The sequence below is a fragment of the Manis pentadactyla genome, chromosome 1 (assembly GCF_030020395.1).
Source record: "Manis pentadactyla isolate mManPen7 chromosome 1, mManPen7.hap1, whole genome shotgun sequence".
In the NCBI taxonomy this organism is placed as follows: domain Eukaryota; kingdom Metazoa; phylum Chordata; class Mammalia; order Pholidota; family Manidae; genus Manis; species Manis pentadactyla.
In genome coordinates this window covers 224159039-224171372 of record NC_080019.1, presented here as the reverse complement: position 1 = coordinate 224171372, position 12334 = coordinate 224159039, and the positions used below count along the sequence as shown (strand labels likewise).

At 37.3% G+C, this 12334-nt stretch overlaps 1 protein-coding gene across 16 annotated transcripts in view; it reads left to right on the top strand.

The window, feature by feature from the left end:
• The window catches only part of LOC118908344 (uncharacterized), a 290358-nt gene that overhangs the window by 150701 nt on the left and 127323 nt on the right, over positions 1 to 12334 (top strand). For 2 of the 16 annotated variants that reach the window (XR_008999331.1, XR_008999335.1), the window contains one exon: positions 3767 to 3859. The exons of the other annotated variants lie outside the window; for them this stretch is intronic. The gene's annotated coding sequence lies outside the window, so the exon portion shown is untranslated. The remainder of the gene's footprint in view (positions 1 to 3766; positions 3860 to 12334) is intronic. 16 annotated transcript variants of the gene reach the window in all.

The window sequence follows — 12334 nt, the reverse complement described above, 5'->3', positions numbered from 1 at the left end:
TAATGTATCCTTTCACCCATAAATACTTCAGTATTTATCTAAACTATACAAATTTTTAAAAGCAATAACCACAATGCTGTTATAACATATAAAATTAACCATAATTCCTTAAAACCATCTAAAACCTAATCTGTGTCTAGTACTTCTAAATTATTTCCAAAATATTTGTTTGTTTTTTACAAAAGCCTTTCCCACTGCTGTCAAGTCAATTTTCTTAAGGTTCAGCAATGTTGTTGGTATTTCCCAACATAAATTACCCTATTTTTCAAAGAATGATCTGTGGACCATTAGTCCATCAGCTGCTTTTTAAGAAAGAGAAAAACAATTGGATATTCTGTGATCAAATAAATCTGGGAAATTCTGTGGGAATTGTAACCCTTTCTGGGATGTTTGTGATGCACATTAGTCCATATAGGCTCTGAAAAGTCCTGCAGAAAAGAACTTTCTTAATTCAGCATTTTCCAAACCTGTTTGCCCATACAACTGTGTATAAACTCTGCTAACATTCTAAAGAAACTGCACTCTGTGCAACACCCCTTGGAAACCACTGGGTTCCTGGAACGGCATTCAAGGTCCTCTGACCACAGCTATACCCTCCAAGTACTAGGTCTAAGAACTTACCTTCCACTTTTCTTCTTTTGAGCTTTGGTTCCCCTAGCCTTAGATAGTCTTTGTGTTGAAATTCATCTCAGGCTTCAAACCCTAGATTCTCTAAAAAATCTTATACAAATCTCCCAGCCAGCATCAATCCTTTCTTTCTCTAAATTCTCAAAGTACCTGTACAATATATGGCAATGATGGAGATCTGGGTCTGAATCACTGTTTTGCACGTTATCAGCAATAGGAGATTCTCACCTAGAAAATGGGAATGATGTGGCATTTCCCCTGAGGGAATTGTGTGGTCTGGGTTCAATAAGAGAATGAATGTGGGTCTTCAGGTCAAGGATTACGTAGAGTTCATTTTTGTAGTTTCTAATGAATCTTGAACACGTTACAATACAATAGGTCTTGATTCATGTGTGCTGGATTGTAATACTTGACTGTTGTCAGAGATTTCAGATCATGCATTACCCTCACACCATATTGATAAGATAAACTGTCTGTGTGCCTTTGATAGGAATGCTGTGTTTTAAGCTATGATCATTCATACTACTTGTACCCTTACATATTAGATGGCCTTTGGAAGGTTACCTACTTTCTCTGGAGCTCAGTTTCCAGACCTGAAAAATTTAAGGGATTGAGCTAAATCAATGAGCCCAAAATATTTTTTAAAGCCACCAAGTCCTTTAAAAATTAGCTCTCTCAGGATTTGGGAGACTTATTGAAAAAAGAAAATAGTACTAATTCAAGTAATAATCAATGAGCTTCCTATATTTTTCTAATAAATATTATATTAAAAAACCAGATGATTTTATTGGCTTGTTTGATTTTATCACAAATAAACACACACTTTTCCCCTGGACTCTCTATAACACTGAACCACAGTATTTAGATACAAATTGTGGCTTAAGTGACATATAATGAACTTAAGTTGGCAACCACGGCTCTTGATAATTCTTATGGTGCCATTTTGCTTAAAAATTTTGCAATGCTCCAACATAAATTATGCCATTCAAGATTCAGTTCTTGCATGGTTCACTCATCTTTTCTGTATGTGTTTATGTAGTTTGTATTACTGCTGTGAAGGGACAAAAACATGGGACCCAGCATAGAGGGGCAGGCTTCTTAGGCTGAGTGATGACTGAGCATCACCTAGAGAGCTAAGGCAAGGAGAGAGACTGGTGCAAATAGGGATCTGGGCAGAAGGAACTAGTATACAGGCCCAGACACAAAAGAGATCAGAGGAAGTTTGGTTCTCTGGGGAACTCTGAGTGCCTGTGGTTATAGTGTGTCCATGCATGCAAGCGGCCTGCATTTGTTCTGGGTAACAATGTAAAATGTATTTCTCACTACATGTCCAGGGCAAAAGAATTTCTTGAAATGACTCCAGACTTCAGGAAGATTTCTTTTTTTAAAAAAAAATTTTTTTTTTTTTAATTGAAGGGTAGTTGACACACAGTATTACATTAGTTTCAGGTGTACAACACAGTGATTCAACATTTATATACATGATAATTTTAGGTTCCAGCTATCACCATACCAAGTTGTTACAATATTTTGACTATATTCCTTATGCTATACATTACATCCCGGTTACTTATTTATTTTACAATTGGAAGTGTGTAATTTTTTTTTTTTTTTTTTTTTTTTGTGAGGGCATCTCTCACATTTATTGATCAAATGGTTGTTAACAACAATAAAATTCTGTATAGGGGAGTCAATGCTCAAGGCACAATCATTAATCCACCCCAAGCCTAATTTTCATCAGTCTCCAATCTTCTGAGGCATAACGAACAAGTTCTTACATGGAGAACAAATTCTTACATAGTGAATAAGTTACATGGTGAACAGTACAAGGGCAGTCATCACAGAAACTTTCGGTTTTGCTCATGCATTATGAACTATAAACAGTCAGTTCAAATATGAATATTCATTTGATTTTTATACTTGATTTATATGTGGATACCACATTTCTCTCTTTATTATTATTATTTTTAATAAAATGCTGAAGTGGTAGGTAGATACAAGATAAAGGTAGAAAACATAGTTTAGTGTTGTAATAGAGCAAATGTAGATGATCAGGTGTGTGCCTGTAGACTATGTGTTAATCCAAGCTAGACCAGGGCAATAAAACATCCACGGTGCAGAAGATTTCTCTCAGAACAGGGAGGGGTGAGGTTCTAAGCCTCACCTCTGTTGATCCCCAATTTCTCACCTGATGGCCCACCTGCGACTGTGCCTGTCTTAGGTTGTTCCTCCCTTGAGGAATCTTACCCGTCTCTGGCTAACCAGTCATCTCAGGAAGATTTCTTACAAATGCCTTATAAGTCACCTGGTGAACCAGGTGGTAGACATTAAAAAAAGCAACACAAATCCATCTCTCACTAAAACATGAGGTCAAGACAGCATGTCCTACTGCTGATATGTAAGAATCTACCAACAAGTTCAAATTAAAAGGACTTCCCTCAGAAGGCCCAGAAATGGGCTGCTTCAGAAAGATGCATCAGTTTAATGTTGTTCATATTTGTCAGTGGCAGTTTTGGACCATTTCTGTGGTATGAGATATTTGTGGTCTTCTCAACTTCCTGTGGCTCAGTCACTTTTTTGCTTAGAATCTACCATGGGAGAGCTGAGACCTGCCATCTATGCTGGGAACTTCAAAGATGTGTTTTGGTTTACATTCTGTTACAACGTTGTTTTTAAAAAATTTTTATTTTACTTGCTTTTGGAAGAGGAAGAATAAGGGGAATGAACCAGGTCTGGCCATGGTTTAATATGGTGTTGGCCTCACTTAAAAAAAAAAAAAAGGTCCAACAGATGTTAGTTTTGATTCATTGTTTTCTGTGGGAATCTATTTTTTACTATTTTTCAAATTCTATTTGGATCCAGATTTGTCTTAGTAGGAGAAAATGCTAAATTTCCATTTATATATGTTTAGTTTAACAGTGGCAACTTGCCATGTGCCCTTCCTTTCATTCCTTATTTTGTAAGAAATAGCACAAACACTTCCTTGAACTTGAGGCTGACCTGAACTTTACAGACTAGTCCTTCAAAGGTCAATGAAAAGGCATTATTTCTCATGGAGGAGATGGCTCTCCATCAGAGTTTAGAGGGACCCAGAAAGAAACTTAGTATGAATTTAATCCAGTTCTTATTAATTTTGCAGATGAGCAGCGAAGCTCAGAGAAATGACATTAACTTCCCATGCTCACCGGTGGCAGAGTTGGACCCAGAACTGAGCTCAGGAGGACCAGATAAGGTGCTTTACATTTGGCCTCACTGCCTCTTTAAATGCTTGGCAATAACTCCTCTAAGACGGCAGTTTCATGGAAACAATGGTCATGCGAACCAAATGAAACTCACCATACACTTTGTTACTGGCAAGAAAATTTCAAAAGTAATTGATACTATAGAATTGGACATTTTATTCACTGGTTAATTGAGTTTAGTATCATTGTAGGAGTCTCCAGAGAAAACTGCGTGTTTATGAGGAGTATTTACTGTAACAAACAGTAAGATAAAAGGAAGTCAGCTAAGAATAGTTTCTTATCTGATAGAATTTTTTCTCCTATGATTATATTAGAATCAGAAGAAAAATCACCCACTGGAAGTTGGTATTGGGGAAGGAAGTTTTCTAGTAATTTAGACCAGAGGTTCTCAACCTGGGCACTATTAACATTTTGGACCAGACAGTTCTTCCTTATGGAGGGCTGACCTATGATTTAGCAGTATCCTCAGCGTCTGCCCAGTTGAGACCAATAACACACCCCTAGCTGTGGTACCAAAATTATTTCCAGACCTTCCAGATTATCTCTACCCTAGGGAATGAAATTGTCCCCAATTGAAAAATCACTAATTTACACAAGTCTCTCTTTAAAAATTGAAGGGGATAGTTCTTATATTAGAAGAAAGAAGGTGAGGTATTTTTCTTTCTGATTATAAATGTAATAGTTATACATTAAATATGTAACATGTAATTTAAATAATGTCAAATTATCTCAAGGTCAGTTTCAGCATATTGTCACAGTCAACAGAGTCACAAGACTGACATCCAGAAGTCAATGGAAATAAATTTAGCTCTCTCCCAAAATCTCCCTCAGAGATGTGAGGACTGGGAAAGCAGGTCATGACCTCTGGAATGACCTTAAAGCCCTCTTCAACCAGCTATTTGTTCCTCTGATCGCAGCAGTTGCTCTTTCACCATCTCTCCTATTCTCTCTCAAATTCACCCTCTGGCTCTCCTGTCTCTTCTCCTTGCCAGGCATTAGCATCTACCTACTCTGTTCTTCCCAGGTGGGCCTCCATATTCCTGGTCTAGATCCAAGTAACCTCCTATCATGCCTTACCCATTGCCTGGATCCACACAAAAGGCCTAGGGCCCAGGCAAATACTGGATCTTTCTTGGAATGTTCTGAGATGAGGGAAGGTTTTAAACCCTTAAACCACACTATTTTTATCCCAGTCACATTAGAAAGAAGAAAATAAGGAGTAGCAGCAATTCTACTACTTACAAACCCCACAGTTAAAAATTTGGTGGATGTCCAGGTAGGTGGTTTTGACCCCTGGAGCTATAAGAAGAGAAATCAAGGTGAAGATATATATTGTACATCCCCCAGTCATGGGTGGAACATAAGATGACTTGACCTTTGTTTCTACATCCTTTCATCCACTGAATTATAAGGCTGACTTCAGATATTTCAGTTTTATATAGGACCATCATCATAATTTATTATTTACTATGTGCCACACTGTAAGCATATTACAGGAATGCCATACTTAACTTTCATTACAAGTAGTAATACAGGTGCCATTGATATTTTCCAATTGCCCAGAAAGGAAATTGAGCCTCACAGCGGTTATGTAAGCTGTCCAGGGCCACAGAGGCATTAATTTTTTACTTGTAAGTGCAAGAAAAATCCCCATGCTCAGTAATCTTTGGCTTTACCTCTTCCTTTGCCATGTGTCTGTGTTTGATCACCTGCTGTAGTAGGTGGCCACATAAGGAGCATCTTGCTGCCATTTCTACCCATCTTCCAACAAAGGCCAGGTGGACAATAGGAGACACTTTGCCCATGATTTCTATCCTAAGAACCTACCCAAATACTCCTTCCCATATGTGTGAGCCACGTCTGTCCCAGCTTGTTTAGCAGAGCCTCATGGCCCTGCTACTGTAAAAACACACACCACAGCAGTGTCAGCATCACCTGGAAACTAACAAGAAACGTAGAATCAGAGGCCACACTCCAGACCCACTGAGCAGTTTCCCGGGTTTTTTGAATGTAGCACCCTCAGTATGTTAGAAGGTGGTCCATTTAAGGTCAAGGCTTCCATAGTCCAAGTGTTCTCAAACTTGACCACATTGCACTCACTTGGAGGGCTTGGGAAAACACAGACTACTGAGCCTCCCTTTGGCCCCAGGGCTTTGGGTTCTGTAGATTCACGGTGAGGCCTAAGAATCTGCATCTCTAACAAGTCCCCAGGTGGGCTGAGCGCCACAGTTTGTGAACTGTTACAGTCAAATAAGCTGAAAAGCTGCAGTAAGTTTAAACCAAATTATACAGTTAATTTTCTAACAGGTCTCAAAGCAGTTAATATACTAATATTTGTTTTCTTGAAGGCCTGGTCCACTGAAACCATATTTTTACAGGGGAGGGCAAAATATCCCTATAGATTAGTGTTCTGCAAAATGAACTTTGGGAACCACTGCTCTACGAACAATAAAGCCTAGCAGTTTTGACTAAAAAAAGAACTGAATGTAGTAAATCAATCTCTGGGCAAAAAGTAGCCTTGGTTTTGGTGTACTGTCAGCGCAGCTGTTGCGTCTTGTAGCAAATAAATAGCACATTTCTCTAAGGGATTTGTACAGATTGAAAATAAATTACAAATTACTGAGATTCACATAACATAGACCAGGAATTAAAAAGGAACAAAAAATATATCTGCAATGACATTTGAATTGCTGTTTCACCCCTTCCCCCCACCCATTGAAATACGAGCCAAGAATAAAACATTGATTAAATAGAGAGCATTGACATTTTACTCCTGTGGTGCTGGATACCAGCCTAGACAAAGAGCCAGTTAAATTTGAAAAACAAAGAGTCCTTTTGTGGGGCAGTAAGTTCATTTGGGAGAAATATTAAGTGCGGTCTGAAAGGAGAAGTCTCCAACATCTTTACCTACAACACTCAATTGAGAAGCAGTAGGTAAAATCACATTCAGAATATATGTGAGAAATAGAATGAAAGAATTTATTAAAGGATGGTATCAGGATACACATAAAACTCATCTTCTGCCTCCAGTGAGAGAAATTCATTTTAGGAAATGAAATCAAAATGAACAATGAGATATGAGCAAAAAGATACATTCTTCTGAGCAAATAAAATATAAAATGTCAGTTTTATATTCTCTATGGGTAGGAGCTACAGCACTGGGCACAGTGGACATTTCCTCTACTCTCAAAGATCACACACTGTAATAATGAGTACAGATTTAAAAATAATAAAGCAATAAATCAAATGTATGTTACATTTGAAAATAAGGAAATGAGATAGAAAATAACAGGGTTTGGGTGGATTTACTTTTGAAAGTGTGCTCAGGGAAACCGTCTCTGAGTTAAGAAAGAAGAGAACAGAAGAAATAACCCATATAAATGTTTGGGTAAGGAGCATTCTAGAAATCCAGAAAGTGTATGAAAAGGACTACAATCGGGAAAGAAACTGGGGTATTATGGAACTGAAAGGAGGCCACATTAACTGAACACTTGCTTTGTACAAGTAACCACTTGATCAGGAGGGTAATGACTGTGAGCCATGCTAAACAGAGAGTAAAAGAAAGTCAGAAACATTAAACAGTGCAGATTACAGTCACATTAGAGATCTTTTGATATGCAAATGAAGCACACAAGGCAAAAATGCCAATATAAATGGATTTGCATCTATTTCATTTCTGATCACATATGGGAGTTTAAAGAGAGCACGCCTGCACATGTTCAGGTTGGAATGGGGGCGATGGTGCTCAAGATCAAGTTACCCTTTGGCCTCCTGATTTGGCCATTTCATTTCCAAAGATTCATTAAGTCAGCCCCCAAATAACACAAGCGGGCTTCTGTCATGTGAATACAGAACAAATAAATCACTTGACTGTTTCCAGTACTACCTGTAGAGTCATGTGTGGTGTTAGTAACTGTTATTCTTGCTAAGCAGATTCTTTGGTATCCTCTGCCTGTGGTTAAGAGCTGTTATCCTTTTACATTCATGTGAAGTTCAATTCTGGGCAAACAACTTTTACCAATTTAAAGTCACTCAACAACTTTAAATGCTTAAGGAAGCTATGACATCTCTTCAGAGTAGCACTACAATGAGAGATGAAAGAACCTTTGGGTCAATATTGGGGAATACTGACCCTATGATGACTCAAATTCATTCTCCTAGTTATGTATTATTAAAAAAATGTTTCACATTAATACATGTATTAGATTTTTTTTAAATATAAAGAAATGATTGGTTGAGGTATTTCATAAGGTATATATAAGGATTTGTTAACCCAAGACTTACAAAGCTGGGTGTGTAAGGGATAAAAATATATCTAGAAATGATTTTTTTGGAAGAACGCATTAGAAAGTGAATGTGCAGATTATTTTTGTATTATTTAATTCAATTAAAATGAAAATAAAAGGCATTCAGAAGGATCCGAAAGGGTTGGGGTTAATTACCAAATCTTTGTACTCAAGTCTCACAGGGTATTCATTCCTGAAAGACAAAAAGCTGGCAACTGAATTCAAGGAAAGCAAGAGCTCAGACTTGTAGAAAGAAGGCATTTATCTTCCCTCCTGTGGTTTCCAGTACTATGAATCTGAGCATTTGCCTTCTAAGAAGTTCAAATCCTTGAAATAGAAACTCTTCTACTGTCAGAGCAGAGCACAGGCCGTGTGATTACTTCACCACTCAAAGTCCCAAATATTTGCTGTGTGCTTTTAAGTGGCATCAAGTTAATCAAGTCTGGCTCAAATCATTCAAAGAGGAGGCAAAAATCTGCTTTTCTTTTCCTTTCTGCAACATGGCCTGATTGTGTAATCATACCCCAGCCAAATCTGGCTTGTGTTGTTAGAGGAATTATCTCCTCATTAAAACTAACTCTTAATAGCCCTAATTTGAAGGCTGTTTTAGTCTGTAACTTGATCAGGAGGGTAATGACCGTGAGCCATGCCAAACAGAGAGAGAGTAAAAGAAAGTCAGAAACATTGAACAGTGCAGATTACAGTCACACTAGAGAGCTTTTGATATGTAAATGAAGCACACACGGCAAAAATGCCAATATAAATGGATTTGCATCCATTTCATTTCTTGATACTTTCGTTAGCGCACTAGGGAAAATCTAAATCTCTAAGAAATGATTCAGTTTGAGGAACATACTTGCTCTATTCACTGCCTTAGTGTGCTCAGTTGTAAAATGGGGATAATAATGTCTCTAAGTATTATAATAGGATATTTATAAGGGTTAAAGTTATATATGTGAAGCAGTTAGCGTCTGGGTTTCTAATCCATCTAGCACATAGTTTATGACAGCACTTACTGTAAGTTTTAGCTATTATTACTGGTTTTGTTATTATTATTGGCTTTTTTTTTTTTCTGTTCTACATGACAAATACCAGCCATAAACTTACAGAATTTTGGAACTGAGAAAATTTTAGGTATTGTTTCCAGAACTGTACTCCATGAATATCCACAGTTATTTAACTGGTTTTCTTTGATCAATGACTTTCGGGAAATTCTAGGTTAAACAAAATCAAAACTGTTTCACCATGGAGCCTTTAGCATTAGCAGCCTTTCATATGCCAGCAATGTGAATCTTAAAGAAGGTGATACCCTATTCAATCTTCCCTACATGTATATGACCCCACAGCAATTTTTCATATTATCATCTTGTAACTCCTGAGGAACAGTAGTTCCTGAAGAAAATTATGGATGACAACTCAATGATGCCCACCGAGGAGAATGACTTCTCCTAGGTCCTCAGCTAGTTTGGAGCAGAATCTGGACTTAAGCCTAGATCTCCTGGTGCCTCCTCTAAAATTCTTTGCAAAAAGCTTGCAGTCTGTTCTGTCCTGCATTTCTGTGGGAAAAGATCTTGGGTGAAATGAGGAATGAAGACTGCTGCTTAAAAACACAGACCTGGTTTAAGAGCTCACTTTCCATGGTATGAACTCATGCAAGTTATTTCATTTTGTGGGCCTCGTTTTTTTTCTCCCTTGAATATGGGGGTAATGATTGCACCTGCCTTGTGATGGTACTGAGAATTTAAATGACATAATGTATGCAGAATACATGCATTAATTATAAACAACTTAGCACTAAGCCTGGAACACTGTAAGCGCTCAAAATATGTTGCCAGTTATTGACAGTATTTTAAAAGTGGGGCAAATCCAATGGTAGGGAAGGGAGATCTGATGACAATTGCTTGTCTGCTGTCATTGCTGTCAACTTCTTTTTGAGTTTGTCAGCAGAAGCTCCTCTAAAGGCTGCTCTGTGAGCAATGCCAGGAAGCTCTCTATACCGTTAAACCAGCCCCAAAGAAATCACATCTCACATCTCCCCCTTTCTACTTGATGGCAGAAAGAAAAGGACTGTGAACCATTACTGGCAGGGTAGGAGATTTTGGCCCAGGCCTGAGGTCCTTGGTTTCCACTACAGGAATTTCTCAAGCAGGAAGCAGCCAAAGGGCCCCTGTACTCAATAAGGTTCCAAATGCCATAGTGGGCCATGGGTCAGGCTTCTGTGAACTACCTATAACCAGTCCACAGTTAAGTAGGCATACACACTGAGGGTCAGCATTTGGGAACTTTCATAGCAATCTGCAGAATAATTTTATGTCTCTGCCCATGTTGAATCTAAATAATAATTTTTAAAATGGGATTTATATTTTTATACCTTTTGATTATTTCATTTTCCTAGTAATTAATGTGTATTATATTTTACAATACATCAAAAGCATCAGTCCAGGACAGGTTGAATATTAAAACAAAACACAATAAGACTTGCCCTTTACCTTAGTTTGAGAATTAATCCAAAACAGTGGTTCGGGGAACAGGTCAGACATGCAATTTCTTGGTCCCATCCCAGACATACTGTATGACAAACCCTGGGGTAGGGCCCAGTAATCTTTATTTTAACAAGCTCTTCAGATGATTCCTATGCACATGAACTTTAGAAGCACTAAGATCATCTCCAGAATAATTGTAGCTTCTTCCAAATTTAGTAGAGAAAAAATAAATATTAAATCTCAAACTCTAGTGTGCATAAATAATGATACTCTTTCTCTAAAACCAAATTAAATTCTTCTCTGGACTACCATGATTCTGGTTGGAAATAATTTTAATGTCAGGTAAGATTAGGTTCAGTTATGTGTAATAGAGACTCAAAATAAGCGGACTTGAAAAGAAAAGCCATGAATCAAGGATTCTCTGGAGGTGAATTCTGCTTTCTGCCCAATGATCCACATCCTCTGAAGTAAGAGGACTGCCTACCTTTTTTTTAACAGAGTAGTAGGACCCAAAATAAGACTCCAATATGTTATCCTGCTGCATCAACAAGGTTATTTAATCATTCTCTGCGGTGATCCTGGAGGCAGACCAATACCCAGAGGGTCTGAGGCCTGCTTTGAATATCCTGAACTTGTTTTGCATCGGGTAGTATTTTTTTCCTTTTAACCGTTTTCTGCTGAGTTCTTTAAAACTGCTTTCATGGATTTTTGGAACCCAAATCATTTCCTTCTTACGCTTATTGGTCCTTCCAGGATTCTCACTTGTCATAGATCTCTATTTTCTTGGTACATACCTTTGTCACTGGCACCTTCAAGCAAAAAAGGTGGACAGAAGCACATTTTACAAATTGACTCTCATGCTCCTGGTACTGAAGTCAATTTTTACCTGAAAAATTAGTCTCCAAGTGGCACTAATCAGATCTTGAATTTGATGCTTTGTGAAAAATTTAGTTTCTTTCCAGTCTGCCATATTTCTAAAAGTTCCTTTTTTCACTGTTTCCAGTTTGTAACTAAGGGATTTCATGTTTCCATTAGTCTGGACTGCTACTAATAACACGGCTTGTACAGTGATTTTTTTTTTTAATTAAATGAAAACACTGGTAACCTTACAACAAGGTTGTTATATATTTCCCAATGTCTGTGACTGTGTCTAATGAATTGTTACTTTCTTTAATGTACTAAGAGAATCAATTACATACTTGTTACCTATTCATTTACTTGTAAAGTTTTCAAAAAGATATATTCAGAAGAGCAAATTTGACTTACTTCTGTTTGTTTCCCAGTGACATTTCTTTACTATTATATGAATGCCTTTTGTTTCAGAGTCAAAAATTCCCAGAAAATATAAGCTTATGAATTTAGATATATATATTTGCAACTGGTTTTCTTCCTGTCCCTGTTTACTTTCTAACAAAGACTTCTAGGAAAAATGGGAATCTTTTCAAATCTAATATTATATTACTTACATTGATCTGACAGGAATAACTTGTTACACAACTTGGATATCAACACCATTCTTTGCTTCCTTTTACTTTTTTCATATTCTAATATACCTTTCCCCTCATTTTTCTTGCTTAGCTTTAAAGAAGAATAAAATTACTTCCAATTCTACTCAAAGATGTATTTTGAATGTTTTTGGTTCATTTCCTTCTATTCTCCAAGAAAGATATCAGTTTAGAAACAAGGCCTTTCAAGT